This window comes from Zootermopsis nevadensis, unplaced genomic scaffold, assembly GCF_977971745.1.
Source record: "Zootermopsis nevadensis isolate Lab colony 2312 unplaced genomic scaffold, Znev_1.0 Znev_ptg000007l, whole genome shotgun sequence".
Lineage (NCBI taxonomy): Eukaryota > Metazoa > Arthropoda > Insecta > Blattodea > Termopsidae > Zootermopsis > Zootermopsis nevadensis.
This window is the reverse complement of record NW_028259139.1, coordinates 14,606,120-14,618,366: the sequence shown is the minus strand read 5'-3', so window position 1 is coordinate 14,618,366 and position 12,247 is coordinate 14,606,120. Positions and strand designations below refer to the sequence as shown.

General features: G+C 36.9%; 1 long non-coding RNA gene across 1 annotated transcript; it reads right to left on the bottom strand.

Annotated features, from left to right (window-relative positions):
- Positions 1-871: 871 nt before the first annotated feature.
- On the bottom strand, positions 872-11,993 carry LOC110833540 (uncharacterized). Its single transcript, XR_002544239.2, has 4 exons — positions 11,902-11,993; positions 11,140-11,550; positions 6,554-6,748; positions 872-2,045 (listed from the first exon to the last, which is right to left on the bottom strand). It is a non-coding gene; the product is annotated as an uncharacterized LOC110833540 (long non-coding RNA).
- Between the last annotated feature and the right edge of the window lie 254 nt (positions 11,994-12,247).

Here is a 12,247-nt window from a genome sequence, read left to right as displayed (position 1 = left end):
AGTGCAGTTTCTGATCACATTATTATTGGCAGTATCAAATCTGTGCTACCATCAGTATGACATCCAGCAAGTAACTAGCGGCCTGACACCACAGAATATCACAGGTAAAGAGATGAAAATGTCCAGAGATCATTATTATAAGATTACAAGATCATGTGAATGAGACCTGAAAAAAAAGGATGGGTTAAATAAACAGGATGCAAGGAAATGGAATTGATTGGATTGTGATCCGAGACAATGTGGGCCCTATTCAACATTTATTTTGATAAAAATTTGGATGACAAATAATACGCATCCCAAAAATATTCAATATTCAAAGCATCAACTACTGAAGGACACAATGCACCGACAAGGGACTCACAAAGCACAGTTAACCCCAAAATCACGTAGCAGTGACTGTTCTCACAGCATGTAAATGTTATTGGCAGTATCCTGAATAGTCAACTGAGAATTCAATGTGAAAATAAGGCTACAGGGCCTTCTGAATATCACTGCAGTATGTACCCAGTGAGGGATTAAATACCAGCTTTAGGTTAAGAACACAAATACATAGACATACTCCCTGAACAAACTCCACTTTCAGGTGTTATCCTGTGATGTCAATGAATCCAATGGTTTCTGTGTAACCCACAGACTTAAAATAAGCAGCAGAAACAATATGCAGACACACGTGACAGTCTGGAAGTTTACAGGATGGAGATCAGGAGGGACAATTGCTGAGAGTATTTTATAAAAAAAAATTGAAATAAAGGACAACAGGCATGCTTACAGACTCCCATTTACATGCCTATAAAACTTCATAAAACCTATCTATTTTATGACTTGATAAATCCTGGATATGATAAATGAAAGAACTTGTCTGAAGTTTCACTTGAAGTGAAAGCTGATGTAATTCATTTCACACATTACAGACACATTTTATTAAACACCTCCCACACAAAACTGTATCAAACACAATAATAGCTGCTGGAAATGAAACGTGCAACATCTGGTTGACAGAGGACAGCATCCACACACAAGCATTCAACCTGTACGCAAGACCTAATTACTATAATCTAATAATGTGTTCTACTGAACAACTGAAGGTTCCTTTTACATACTGAACATTTCACTTACAGGTATATGAAACCTAACTCATACAATGCAGTTTGACAGCACATTCAGTTTATACATTTGACAGGTTCAGAAGTGGAGTATTATCACTGCATTTCAAAATATTCATAGTATTTTATGAAAAATTACAATGTATATTCATTCAATATTATATGTAGCACATAAACATTCTGTTTGAAATGTCAGCCCTCATCTGAAGGATAATTAAAGATGCTCTAAGCATATCTCCAGGCAAACTTTACAGTATCCAAGTGACAGCAAAAAATCACAATTTAGTGAAACAATGTAGCCACTTGGATATTATACAAAACGAAGAAGACAAACAAGATGCCTGTTTTACTGTATAGCTACAGGTTGCATGAACAACATGAACAAAATTTTGAAGGTTTGGCACACTGCAGTCGTCATCTTCAGGATGATTATTTTTGGCAGATTTGGAAACCTTTACATCATAGATCTAGCAGTGTAGGAGGTGAGTGGTAAGTGAAAACGACTGTCTTCTGGGATGCTGCACCATGCATTCTGGTAGAAACTGCCTAAAAATTGAGGTGTGCTTCATCCACCATAAAGTCAAAGACTAAGCGACGGGAAATATAGGTCTGGCATGCAAGGAAGGAACAAAGCAGCCCTCATCAGGGCTGACAAGGGAACCAACAGTAAAGATCACAAAAGCAAACTTCATATTGTTAGGCTGTAGCTTGATCTCAGTAGCCTCCATGACTGTCCTTTCCAGTATGTCTTGACTTTGTGGAGAGGATGCTGGTGTGCTGGTTTTGGATTCTATGGCCCAGTTGTATGTTGTCTTTGCCCATGGTAGATTTACCTGGATGTTCCAGACAAATGTGCTACTGGTGCTCCTTAACTGTTGATGGCTCAAGAACTTGTTAGATCTGCAGCTGTTCCAGAAACCACGCTTTTCATGCAGGCTTTCACTGCAAAAACAACCAATGTGTAAGTAGAGCCTGTTTGTTTGAAGGGTGGCAGCGGGACTTGAAATTGAAACAGGTTATTTTGTGTGAGTTTATGGCACAACCCACCCCAGTCAAACTCAACCTTGGGTCATAAACCCACACAAATTACCATTACTTAATTCCATCTCCCACCACTACCTTTCCAACATTTCCCTGCATGCATTTATATAAATTTATCCTATATTTTTTAAATTTTAATACCCCTTTTCTCTGTTTAGTTTACATTTAATTTGTTTTATGTGATCACTGTCAGTCAACTTTTGGCCCTGAGAAAGGCTGTTTCTTCTCTTTGTTACATGTCCCACTTATACCTGTACTTTCCTGGTATTCATTTTTTAATTTTGGACTGTTTTAATTGTTCTTTATTGCTCTTCCATTTCATAACCTTAAATTTGTTCCTTCCTATCCTCATTCCACTCATTGAAATGTCTTATCTACTTCTATGGTTCTATCTCATCTGGCATGTCAGTAAATTTATACCACATTACATAGTACAACATTCCAGCAGATCGTCATCTTCACATTTGCACTTTGCTGGTAGCTCCTTATTCATCTGTTAATCTATTCAAATTTGTTCCCACATGTTTCTGCTGTGTAGGGCTTTGTACCCACAACATATTACATCCACAGACAAAATTTTCAGTGAAGACAGCTGTCTTCCAGGTTGTGGCGCCATTTAATCTGGTGGAAGTTTACTGACACTTCACAGGTGCTTGCTGCATCTGTCATGAGGGTGATGATTAACCCTTCAGCGTGGAGTGCCGAACATCGCTCGTCATGACGTAATCATCCCACGGCATGGAGTGCCGAGCACTGCTCGCATATTGCGCCCTAAGACTTCTTCTTCGTAACGACTGACCTTGTAGTTAATGTATTCTGACTCTGACAGATCGATTTTACCAGTGTTTTTCGATTTTGAAATATAGATCAATTATTGAACTCAACTGCATTCAGTCTCTGCTCTGTGGCTCCCTCTATCGAAGACGAATGGAGTAATATAGTTACGGCTACGACAGCTGTGTAGGACACATTGCAAGCTTTGAAACGGTATATGAGGTCAGCAAGCTGAGTCAATGCATTCTCTGTTTTCCTCTTGGTATGAACAGACTTCTGTAGTACATATCTGCCGTCAGTCAGCCGTGATTATGGCTTCGAGTAGCAGATGCTTTTTGTCTCCTCAAGACATTGATAGAACTGTAGACGACCAAAGCATAGTGTGTTGTGAACATTTTGTTCAAAGTTTCACTTAAATTCATCAATTATTAGGGAAGTTGTGCCCATATAAGTAAAATGATGCACTTTCAAGCTCAAAATTAAATCCCCAAGCAGAAAATCCTCCCACAGCACAGCATAGACTTCGGATTTAAATGCTCCCACACTGAAGGGTTAACCCTTCAGCGTGGGAGCATTTAAATCCCAAGTCTATACCGTGCTGTGGGTGGAGTTTCTGCTTGGGGATTTAATTTTGAGCTGAAAGTGCATCATTTTACTTATATGGGCACAACTTCCCTAATAATTGATGAATTTTAGTGAAACTTTGAACAAAATGTTCACAACACACTATGCTTTATAGAAAGGTAAAAAATTTACCTTAAAAGTTGAGTTTTGTGTGGAATATCTTGAAACAGCCATCAACACAGAGACCAGCCTCACAATCAGGACACCAAAACACTGTCTCCTTTCTCTTGCCCTGCTTGTAGCACACCACACAACGCTTTGTAGGCCGTGACTTCTTCTCTGTTGGAGGAATTCTCTCCGGAAAATGTCTTTCAATTAGTCGGGGCACATTCTTGTATGTGGAGTGTCTCCCTGGCACATTCCTTTCTACCCCACCACCATGTTCAACTAGGAGAGCCTGCACTAGATCCACTCTGTATTTCAAGTGGTCAAGTTTTATTCCCGGTGAATTTGCCCTACAGATTATCATTGAATTTAGAATTGTGGCATTTAGCAACCTCATAAACATTTTGATGTACCACTTGGTCATTTTCTTTCTTTCCAAAAGGTAATTCTGTAGGAGCTGATCTTTCAGATCAACCCCTATCATGTTTTTGTTATAGTCCAGGACTGACGCAGGCTTTTCCCTTTCCTGCCCACCCTTGGTCTTCACTTTTTGTGTATCATCACCATGGTATGTTGAAATCATGGTAACATTCTTCTTGTCGCTCCACTTTAGGACAGATACAGGGCCGGAATGTTGAGCTATTAGCTCCCCCTTCTTTAGTTTCTTGTCTTTGACAGCTAGAGGAACATCTTTCCTATTTATTCGGAGAGTACCAACACAGTCAGTCTTCAATGATTTCAGTATCCGAGCTAGTGCAGGTGCATTGTAGAAGTTGTCCATCCACAATGTATGTCCCCTACCCAATAATGGCTCCGCTAGAGATAACACAATGGCTGATGTTTTGTTTGTGTCCTCTGATATCAATGATGACGTGAAAACTGTGTCCTTTCCTGTGTAAATGATGAAAGACCACAAATATCCCGAATTGGACTCGCAAAGCTCATACATCTTGATCCCAAATTTTGACGATTTTAGTGGAATATACTGCTTGAATGACAGTCTTCCTTTCCATAGAGTCAGTGACTCATCTATTAAAATATTCTGACCTGGTATGTACAAATTTTGAAATTTTTTGTTCAGATAGGAAATAACAGGATATATTTTGAAAAGCTTTGGAGGGCCCTGGTATGTGTCTTTGCTGTCATTGTTAGTAAAGTGAATAAATTTGCAGACAGATTCAAATCTGTCCATAGAAATAACAGAGCCAAAGATAGGTGTTGCCAAAAGAGAATTTTTCGAAAAATAGGACCTCAGTGTAGGCTTCTGGACTATTCCTATCAACATGAAAAGTGCCAAAACAACGTACATTTCATCATCAGAGAGAGGTTTCCATTCTCTCATCCTTGATCTAAATGGTATAGGAAGGCTCCTGGAATTTATGCATTGCTCTGCATAGCGATTTGTTTCACGCACGATTAGAGATATCAGCTCGTGAGTGAAAAAGAGTTTGAACACATTCACAGATTCAGTCACACTTTTCACTTCATTTTGAGGCCCACAATTGCCGACAAATTGTTCTCTTTGCCCTACATAGTTGTCCATGTTCTCCCATGTAAAAGCAGTAGGACGTGCCACACTCGGTAAACTGCTCCCACTTTGTTCACCGTCATTGTATTCATTTTCAGATTCGTCACATGTAAGAAATTCACGAACAGGTAAATCATCGATTACACTTGATTCATCATCTGAATCGAACACGCTACTTTCAGAATCAGTGAGAGGTTCGTCTACACTTCTAGCAATGTCTTGAGGAGACAAAAAACGCCTGCTACTCGATGCCATATTCACGGCTGACTGCCGGCAGATATGTACTATAGAATTCTGTTCTTACCAAGGGGAGAACAGAGAATGCATTGACTAAGGTCGTTGACATCATATACCGTTAGAAAGGTTGGAATGTGTCCTACACAGCCTACGAAACCTTAAATATATTACCCCATTTGTCTTCCCTAGAGAGAGCCACAAAGCAGAGGCTGAATGCAGTTGAGTTCAAAAATCTATCTATATTTCAAAGTCGAAAAACACTGGTAAAATCGATCTGTCAGAGTCATGTTATATATCAATCGATAGCCAGCATTTTTCTCTACATGGCTACTGGATCCAGAATACATAAAATACAAGGTCAATCGCTACGAAGAAGGAGAAGTCTTAGCGCACATTATGCGAGCAGTGCTCGGCACTCCACGCCATGGGATGACTACGTCATGACGAGCGATGTTCGGCACTCCACGCTGAAGGGTTAACAAATAAAAGTGAACCTCTTCTGCCAGCATTTCTGCTAACAGTAGTTTTCACACTTGCAGTTCTAACCCTATCCAAAAACTGTGGACTTTCATCTCTCCCCTGCTTAGTTTCATGCAATAAATTATATGTTTAGTGATTACAAAGAGTTTTCGTGACCACATGGTTAAGGAGGAAGGTGCAGAAAATATTTATTTTACGTGTGCCTTGAACTACATCGCCCCCTTCAGACAAGTCAAAAGGGGGAGGTTCTAGTTCTTAATGTCATTACATCCTTCGGCAATCTCCTCTTATGTACATTGGGTATAAATAAACAATAATGTTCTCAAAGAAATATAAATTAAAAATATATGTCTTTCAAAATAATCAAACAAAAATATATGCATATGGTGTTTACATGTAAGCCCTTAAGTTTAAAACCACAATAACAAGGATGCAAATTCTCAACTTCTTACATGAAATAATAAAATAGACTCTCTCTCACAAAAAACCCACACGGCCTCAGCCTCTCCCCGAGAGACAGGGCAGCTTTCTCCCCAACTGAGCCTCATATTCAACCAAGTAATGTACCAACGTCAAACACACACAAATAAACAATGGAACAGCTACCTCCAAATCTCAAGGAAATCACAGCAGTACAGAAACAGCAAATACCTTAACCAACCTGCATTCTGAGAGACAGTCCTCTTGTGCTAGCAAGAATCAGGCAAGATACTCCAATCACCCTTCCCATGCCACACTGACACAGCAAAAAGAATGGGATCGATCTGGCACTGCTAGTTCAGTTGGTCCTCACCCGGTCTTTGAGGTCGCTCCCGTTAACCTCACAGGTGACAAGAGCCGACAGGGTTGACTCAGCCTTAAAACAAAAAGGAAAGTTCATAAAAGCCCTGGAATTTAACCAACTAAGTGACTACTAGCTTCTCAAGAAGCACTATACTCCTTGCAGTTTTCAAATTTCCATCTCTACACCAGTATAAGTGCAAGCATGCAGTTTGAATATAACTTGGTATATTTACGAAATGGGAACATGATGTGAAAGAATTTTACTAGGTATCCTCCTCCAGATCTATATCTGTATTAGAAACAGCAGAAAACAGACTGCAACAGAAAAATGTACTCTGTATACACCCAAATCATGTATCAGTCTTCACATATTATATCTACACTGAAATACACATACTGTATTTATTGATGGTTGCATTCAATATAATAGTCCTATCTATGCTTGGGTTTCTTCCCTCCAAGTTTTCTAACTAAAATATTCTGGAAATTTCTTACCTCCCCTATACAAATACACATAAAGCTTAAGAAATGTCGACAGAAGTAAATCATCTACAAAGTAGAATGATTTGAACTTTTAATTGTAGGTGGAAGATTACTGAATAACTTGATGCCTGTATAGTATACTCCTTTTTGATAGAGTAGAGTAGAGTTTATTTACATTCCATAGATCCTTCTTAGGACTCAACCAAAGGATGTAGAACATGTCATTTCATACAATATACATACACTTCACAACTTTCAACACAAGTACAAGAACGTATTTCACATATCAATGTACATAAATTTCAGATTCTGCAATACAAGTATGAAAAATAATTTTACAAATTAATATACATAAACCTCAGAATTTTAAATATAAATACAAAACTTGCTTTACATATACGTAGATTATGGATATAAAGCTTAAACATTTTCAGCAGAGATGAAATCATCTACAGAATAGAAGGAGTGAGTAAAGAGGTAATCTTTCAATGCAGGCTTGAATACCTTTATATCATAATTTAGACTTTTAATTGTTGGTGGAAGATTATTAAACAATTGATACCTGTATAGTACACTCCTTTCTGATATTTAGTAAAGTTAGCATTTGGCACATATAGATCATGTTTACGTCTTGTATTTAAATTATGTACATCTGTATTTCTTTTAAATTTATCCATGTTTTCCACCACAAATGATAGCAAGCAGAGTATAAATTCACTTGCAAGTGGAAGTATATTCAATTTACGAAATAATTTTCTACAAGATACCCTGCTTTTGACACCAGCCATTATTCTAATTATTTTCTTTTGCATGTAAAAAACTTTATTACTGTCTGTTGAATTTCCCCAAAATATTAATCCATATAACAATACAGAGTGAAAGTATGCAAAGTAAACTAGCTTTAAAGTATCTATTGTGATGAGTGGTACGACTATTCTCATGGCAAAGCATGCAGAGCTTAATTTGGGAATAATATACTCAATGTGTTTCTTCCAATTTAAGGTACTGTCGACTTGTAAGCCAAGGATTTGTTTGTTTCAACTTCCACAATTAATTTTTCTTCAAAACCTATATTTAATCTAGGATATGTCTTGTGCTTAGTAACAAATTTTATGAAGTTTGTTTTTTCAAAATTTAGTGCCAGTTTGTTAGCTCTAAACCATTTGTTTATGTTGGCAAAGACATCATTAATGATATTTTCAAGATAGATCAATTCTTGGTGTGCAATAATGATACTTGTATCATCAGCAAAAAGAATGGGTTTGGATATAGAGTTCACAGTTGCCGGCAAGTCATTTATATATATGAGGAAAAGTAAGGGCCCAAGAACTGAAACTTGTGGCACTCCGTGATTTACGATACCCCATTCTGAATAGGTATTATGATTGGTATGGGGGCTTTCAATTTCTACTTTCTGCCTTCTATTATTTAGGTAGGATTTAAACCATTGTCCTGCTATACCTCGAATCCCATAAAATTTCAGTTTCATTAGTAATATTTCATGGTTTACACAATCAAATGCCTTGGCTAGGTCACAAGATATTCCACCCACATGCATTTTATTGTTAAGGGCACATACAATTTCATTGTGCAATTTGTTGAGAGATTTTTTCTAAATCCAAATTGCTCCTCGACAAGGATGTTGTTTGAGTTTAAGAAATTATTTACTCTCTTGCACATAACTTTCTCAAAAATTTTAGAAAATGTTGTCAGCAGTGAAACAGGTCTGTAGTTAGAGATGCAGGATTTTTCACCCTTTTTATATAGTGGATTTACTTTTGAATATTTAAGTCTTTCAGGAAACATTCCTACAGCCATTGAATGATTACAGAGATAACTTAATGGAATACTTATATAATCCACACAAGATTTAAGTACTTTAGATGAAATTCCATCATAGCCACATGAATTACTTGACTTGAGAGAAGTTATTATACCTTTAATTTCATTTGGTGTGGTAGGAATAAGATTAATATTTGGAAATGAATTAGGAATTGCCTTAGCCAAAAACTTCAAGGCATCTTCGGTTTTTGGAGTTATGGTATCACTGCTGTTCATTCTTTCTACAATCGTTAAAAAGTAGGTATTAAAATAGTTATCTATAAGTTTAGGATCATTTACTCTGTTACTATTTATCATTAATGGTGGGCTTTCAATGTCTGTAGATTGTTTGCCAGTTTCCTTTTTTACAATTTTACAAACTTTATTTTCAGACTCTACTATCAATTTATTGTAATGCATGCGTTTAGCTTCTTTAATGACTTGAGATAAAATTTTGCAATATTTTCTATAGTGTTGCTTCAATAGTGGGTTATTACTGGACCTGCTACTTAGGTAAAGAGCTCGCTTACATTTGCATGATGTTTTGATTCCTTTAGTTATCCATACATTGGTTTCAGACAATTTTTTCTGTTTTAGTAGGAAAACTTTTTTCAAATATGCTTAAAAAGATGTTTAGAAAAGAATTGAACTTCGAATCCATATCACCACCACTGAGTAATAATTCCCAATCTTCACTCCTGAGATGTTGTATAAATTAATTTAAAGTGACTTCATTTATCACTCTAGTTACCTTCTTATCATTGTGAAAGTTAGAAATAAGGTTTATGTTTTTTATAACTAATAGTTGAGCATCATGATCAGATAGCCCATTTATTACCGGTTTAATGGAAATGTGTTCAAACCTGTAACTATCTACAAAAATATTATCAATGGCAGAGTTTGAGCTATTTTGAATTCTTGTGGGAAAGCTAACTGTAGGTGTAAGATTAAACGTTGCTAAAAGAGAATTTAGACACTGCTTATGGCAGCTTTCAGAGAGATAGTCAATATTTATATCCCCACAGATGACAAATTTCGTTTTCGGTTTGTAAAGGTAGTCCATAATGCTGTTTAACTTGTTAATAAATGTTTCAAAGTCACCTGTTGGTGCTCTGTATATTGCTAAAAAACATAATTTAGAAAAATTTATATCAAGTTGTACAGCACAACATTCAATGTCCTGCTCCTTGCAAAATTGCACTAGCTCTATCTGGCTAAATTTCAGATTATTTTTAACAAATATACTCACTCCTCCTCTAGCTAAATTTTTTCTGCAAAAACTACTCGCTAGTGTATAATTGTCTAAATTTACCTGTAAGATATCTGGTGCTTTCAAATGATGTTCAGTTAGACAAAGAATATGTGGTAATTTGGCACTTTTAAGAGAAATTATCAATTCTTCAGTTTTTGGGAAAAGTCCTCTGATGTTCTGATGGAAAACCAGGAGATTTTCTTTCTGGGTGGTTTCTAAGTTTTTGGTTGAAAGGCCTCTAATGTTCTGATGATATAACATGAAATTTTCATTTTGATTGTGATCTAATTTTAGAACTGGCTTATTTACATTGACTTGGATATCTTTCAGGAATTTAGTGATACATTTGGGCCTTAACCTAAAAAAGGCCTAGGTCTTACACCAGTGATAACAGGAATCTTACCAGTATTTGGCTTGCTCCTAATCTCACTGGCAATGAGTTGCACAAGCTTCTCCTTACCCCTTGAATTTAGGTGCAATCCATGTCTGGTGTGGTCATATCTATTCACAGATGACACATCAATTAATCTAATGTGCGATCTGTCCGCATTCCAAAGCGAGATTACTAATTGGCATATGAAGGTCATATTTATGTTGTGTTTAATTGTGTATATCTGTATTTCTTTCAAATTTATAAACGTTCTCCACCACAAATTACAGTAAGGACAGCATATCACTTGCAAATGGAAGTATAGTAATTCTGCAAAATCATTTTCTACAAGACTGCTTTTTTTAACACCTGCCATTATTATAATAATTTTCTTTTGGATGTACTTTATTTTATTATTGTCTGTTGAATTTCCCCAGAAGATTAACCTGTCTGTTCCTTGCAAAATTGCATGAACTCTACCTGGCTAAATTTTCGATCGTTTTTAACTAAAAATATTCACTTCTACCAAATTACACACCTATAAAACTCCGCATACAGCCATCTTCTTGTCGTAATTACTTTTCCAACATTGACTATCACAGAGAATGCGAAAATCGTTGTCGGGCAGGCACGTAGTTACCTGCAGCAGCTGGTAGTTGATCCATCCAGCCCTTATGAATGAAACTTCCGCTTTCTTATTCAAAAGTTTCTGTTCAAACACAGCGTTCTTTCAAGGTTCATTCTCGTGTATCAAACAGTCGCTTTCCGTCAAACACTGGCCACGCCATCACACATCGCCACTTGTTCAAAAACGTGTTCCAAGCCAAGCGTTAGTATCGGTGATATTACCACAGTAAACATAATTCTTCCCTGGCGTAAAACTTTTCCGAACCTTGGTTACTTGTATCGTAGAATTCTTTCCCAAGCGCTTTCAAACGATCTGGAAGATCTGTAACATGATTTGAACGGAATATGTATTGTTTTCATGGGTCTACACTTGGTGAACGTCAGTTTTTATTCATGTTGCATTTGCTTCTTTAAATTCTTGTGCATTCAAGTAGCCGGCGAATTCTTGCTTTCGGTATTATCATTTGAGTGAACATAGGCAATTTTCAAAGAAACAGATATCCATAATATAAGTACAAGATATAACCTTCATGTGCCAAACTCTAACCTCGGTAAATTTCAAAAAGAAGTTTACTGTGCTGGAATTAAGCTATACAGTAATCCTATAAAATGTCACTTGAATCACGATATAAAGAACAGCACTATCTTACTCCTGCTCCATATAAGAATTTACCTCCGCCATCGTCCTGATTATGCAGGCAGCAAGGACCTCTCAAACATCGGTAAACTTCTATCGGACCACACGGTGCAACAACCCAGAAGACAGCCATCTTCAAACTCACCGCCATGAAAACCTCAAATCCTATTATTTTTGGTATTGTCTTCCTTGACGAGTGTTCTGCCCATTTCCTGCGTTACCCAATTACTTTTGTATTTAATGCCTCTATTTGTATTTTTTTCTTATATCTTCATTTTTGAACCTGTCTGCTTATGTACATCCTTGAACTCCTTGATAAAATCTCATTTCCGCTTCTTGTATCCTACTAACATTTCTTTGTGCTGGCACCCAGTATCACATC